Genomic DNA, 5,168 nt, shown 5'->3' with positions numbered 1-5,168 from the left:
TATATTAATTAAGAATTAATTTGGTGACTTAAATAGGTTAATTGAATAAAGGGGCATAAACTGTCAAATGTGTGATAGTTGTGTTTTGGGCTATGTATCCTTATAGATAATGGAGTGGACGAAATTTAGGGTTTGGGAAACTTAAATTCGTCCAAGCCTAATATCTAGGAGGATCTTGGATTGCTTAGGGCCTAAGTTATTCAATTAGGGTTAAAGGTGAAACCCTAGTAGCTCATAGTATAAATAGGACCCTAGGGTGAGGGAAATCGGCACTCATGCAAGGCAAGAAACCCTAGGGCCGATTTCTCATCCTCCTCTCTATCTCTCAAATCATCTTCTTGCTAGTTAATGTTTGTAAGCCATTAGAGGAGTGACAATTGTGACTCTAAGCTCCAAGAAAGATGAAGTATCAAGCAAGTAATCCAGGGTGTTTTTCTAGATCCTAAGTCATATGATTAGAATCACTTGTTTACATTAGATCTAGTATTGTAAGTCTTGGATTCAGTGCATGTTCAATTCGAGAAACCTAGATACAAGCAATTAGGGTTTGCATGTGCACATAGGAAAGTTCTTGTTGCTCAAACCCATTAGTGGTATCAGAGCTTTGATTGATTTCTATTGAATTGATGCATTGGTGAATTGCTTGTTGCTTAAAAAATTCGATTTTGGTCCTCTGCCTGATGAACTCAGCGAGTAGCTCCAACACGGAGAGTCCATAGTGGGAACTCGGCGAGTTCGAGCGTCAGAAAGAGGGAGTTTCAGGATTTCTTGCAGTTTTACGTGAGGAAACTTGCCTTAACTGTTTTGGGTCATTAAATTCTGATTTTAACCGTATATATGAGTATATTATTGACCTAACAAAAGATAATTACCAATTAGTTGAATAATAATTTCCTTATGTTATAATAATTGATTATTTGAATTGAATTGGTGCATTGTTTTGCAAGTAATATTAAAGAAGATCAAATTGAGATAATCTAATTGTTGATTTACATTATTTGCTATTTGATCCTTATGTTTTGAAAAGTTTAAAACTTGACCTCAAATTTTTAAATTTAGTTTTATGATTAAAAGTTTAAATAAATTTAAATTTCAAACCCTACGAATTTTACATGTTTAAAATTCAACCTATACTAATATATTATTACATGCTTAATATATATATATATGTATGATTAAATATGTTAGTCTTACCGTTAGTAGACCTCATTCACGAAGCCAGTCTATAAGGTGGGTATAAGGTTGCTGCCTATAAAATGGTGCTTAATGGGTGTACACTCACACCCACCGCTTGCTTGACTGGTGGATGGTCGTTAGCCGAACGGGTAGGATAGGGCAAACCTCTTCTCATTAATAAGTATAATGAATCTATTAAAGTAACTAAACTATTTTATAAAATTCCCAATCTTAGTTACTTTAGGAAAAGTGAATTGTCGCAATCCCATGAAATTACACTTTGCACCCTTGTTTAGATGTTAGTGGAGCGTGTGTGGCTAACCGGCACACTAATTGGTTCTAAGTAAAGGTGGAAAAGGGTGATTCATTGCTTGTCATAGTTCGATGGAGCGTTTCTGGTTTACCGGTACATCGAATAGGTGATTGTAACAATGGAGGCACCGTGTAAATTTGCATGGTTATTCACACCCGCTTTGTGATCCTCGGTATCCCAGTCACAAACTAGAAGGGCATATCGAGATTTAAACATGCCGTTGAAGAGTTCAATGAATCTAAAAATCTAGGAATTCTCAATACATTTAAAAATTAAAGAGTATGTTTCTCGTGGTGAAGAATTAGTAAATCGTCATTCACTTACCTCCAAATTATTTGCATGTTGGATTACGGTATCCTTTTTCTAACGTGTAAATAATGTTATTAGGTCCTAGCCCTGAATTTCCATTTTGGGTGTTAATTAGGGACATAACTCTAATCAACTTTGTTCCTTTCTAATTGTAGATGTCTAATGCAAACAACGCTACTGCGAGCTCGTTCACCCTAATGAGCCTTTGTCAAATGGTAACTTTCGATGGATCGAACTTTAGCGAATGGATAAGATACATTTGCACAATCGCTCGTTACGAGGACAAGGAGTATGTTCTCGATGAGAAGCTCGAAAAGATCAATCAAGAAACGGCTACTCCCGAAGAAATGGTTGTATTTGAAACATATGAGCGTGATGCAACGAAAGTCCATTGCAGCATGATAGACACTATGAACTCCGAATTCCAAAAGTCCTATGAGGACATGTATCCTTATAAGATGCATCTAGACTTGATGGAGCGTTACCACCAAAGCACGAGGCAATAGCGCTATGAGATCATAATGAATATGATCACTGCTAAAATGGGAAGTGGAGAATCTCTTAGCGTGCACTTGCAAAAGATGTAAAGGTATGTCGATCATCTTCGCAAGTTGATTGTCAACTTTGGGGAAGATTTGGCTATCGAAATTGTTCTTCACTCCTTACCCTCATGCTACAATAAATTTAGGATGACCTACCACATGAACACGAAAGAGGTCACCCTAACTCATATGGTTGTAGATAACCTAGGAAATGACGTGTTGTGTATGGATTCTTCCAATAGTATGGATAAAGCATCTTTGTGGCATTGTCGTCTATGACATGTCAACAAGAAGCACATGGCCTAACTCCAAAAGGATGGAGTGTTGGAGTCATTCGACCTTAGGGAAGATGACACGTGTGAATCTTGTTTACTTGGAAAGATGACCAAATCACCCTTCATTGGCACTTGTGAGAGGAGTGAGGGTTTATTGGATCTCATACATACCAATGTATGTGGGCCCTTTAGATCCACCACAAAGGATGGGAACCGCTTCGACATGACTTTCACCAATGATTATAGTAGATATGGGTATATCTACTTAATCAAGCACAAGTCAGAAACGTTTGAAAAGTTCAAAGAATTCAAACATGAAGTGGAGAATCAATTGGGCAGGAAAATCAAGATGCTTCGATTCGATCGAGGAAGAGAGTACCTAAGTCTTGAATTCCACGACTATCTCGAAGAATGCGGAATAGTTTCGCAATTGACGCCACCTAGGACTCCGCAGTTATATGGTGTGGCAGAAAGGCGTAATCGAACCCTGTTAGACATGGTTCGATCTATGATGAGTCGTTCTTCACTACCTATCTCATTCTGGGTATATGCCTTAGAGACTGCCGCCCATATCCTTAATCGAGTCCCTACAAAGAAGGTTGCCAAAACACCTCACGAGATGTGGACAGGGAAAGCTCCCTCGTTGGCACATATCAAGGTGTGGGGTTGTGAGGTTTTCATAAGACAAGAGACTCACGACAAGCTCGAACCTCGAAGTGAGAGATGTATTTTCATGGGCTACCCGCAGAAGTCCTTTGGATATCTCTTTTTTATTGAACCGAGTGACAATGTTTCCTTCATTGCGAGGAGAGGGGTTTTCCAAGAGCGAGAACTCATAAGCCAAGGAGACTGTGGGAGGCAAATCGATCTTCAAGAGATTCAAGAGTCGAGCGATGAAGGAACCGTTAACGCTGGCGCTCAACCCGAGGAGGAAACTCCGGTTGAACAAATTGACGAGTCCTTACCTCTTAGACACTCCGAAAGAGTTAGATTTCAACCCCAGTTTTATGGTTTTCATATTACTACCGAAGGGGATATGTATATTAGTGATGGTACACTAATAAATCTAGATGAACATAATAGTTATAAGGAAGCCATGGCAGGCCCAGAGTCTATAAAATGGAAAGAGGCAATGGATAGCGAGATTCAGTCCATGTATGACAACCAAGTTTGGAATTGGTTGACAATGTGCCCAGACGTAAGACGGTTGAATGCAAATGGATCTTCAAGAAGAAGACTGACGTCGATGGGAAAGTGCACACGTATAAAGCACGACTAGTGGAGAAGGGCTTTACTCAAACTCCCGGAGTTGACTATGATGAGACCTTCTCACCAATTGCTAAGATAAAATATATTAGGGAAATGCTAGCCATTGTTGCATTTCATGATTATGAGATATGGCAGATGGATGTCAAGACTGCTTTCCTTAATGGGAAGTTGGCTGAGGATGTTTACATGGCTCAGCCAGAGGGTTTCGTCGATCCGAAGCATCCTAATAGAGTGTGCAAGCTTGAGAAGTCCATTTATGGACATAAGCAAGTGCCTCGCAGATGGAGTCTTTGCTTCGATGAGAAAGTCAAAGAGTTTGGATTTGTACGAAGTGAAGATGAATCATGTGTATATGTCAAGGCCAGTGGGAGTGTATTTAGCTTCCTCGTTTTGTATGTCGATGACATACTGCTCATAGGAAACGACGTCCCGACTTTGCAGGAGGTTAAGTCCTGGCTCGGGAAGTTCTTCTCTATGAAGGACCTCAGAGAGGCTTCCTATATTTTGGGAATAAGGATAGTGAGATAAAGAAGTAAGAGACTAATAGGACTTAGTCAGAATACTTACTTAGATAAGGTACTAAAACGTTTTAGTATGGAAAACTTGAAGAAGGGAGAACTACTGATACAAAGTAATGCCAAGTTGAGTAAGACTCAAAGTCCGAGTACCGAAGTCGAGATAGCTGAGATGAGCCAAGTAACTTATGCTTCCACAGTTGGCTCAATCATGTACGCTATGACTTGTACTCGCCCTGATATGGCCTTCGCTTTGAGCATGGTTAGTAGATATCAAGGGGACCCTGGCAAAGCTCATTGGATTGCAGTCAAGAATATACTTAAGTACCTTCAGAGGACCAAAGAATGGTTCTTAGTCCTCAAAGGGAGTGATGACTTAAAGGTGTGAGGGTATAGTGACGCCAGCTTCCAGACCGACTGGGAAAACTACCGTTCGTAGTCGGGCTGGGTCTTTACCCTGAATGGAGGATCAGTGACTTGGAAAAGTTCCAAAGAAGAAACCGTAGTTGATTCAACGTGCGAATCAGAGTACATTGCAGCAAGCGAAGCGTCAAAGGAGGCGATGTGGTTGAAGAACTTCATTGGTGATATTGGAGTTGTGCCTGCCATAAAGGAACCTATGGAAATCTTCTGTGATAATGAGGGAGCGGTTGCCTTGACCAAGGAATCGAGGGATCATGGTAGATCTCGGCGTATCGACAGAAAATATCCCTTTATTAGACATCGAGTAGAAGAAGGTCACCTCGTAGTGAAGAGCGTATTGTTAGAA

The sequence above is a fragment of the Lactuca sativa genome, chromosome 1 (genome assembly GCF_002870075.4).
Source record: "Lactuca sativa cultivar Salinas chromosome 1, Lsat_Salinas_v11, whole genome shotgun sequence".
In the NCBI taxonomy this organism is placed as follows: domain Eukaryota; kingdom Viridiplantae; phylum Streptophyta; class Magnoliopsida; order Asterales; family Asteraceae; genus Lactuca; species Lactuca sativa.
This window is presented reverse-complemented; position numbering follows the sequence as displayed.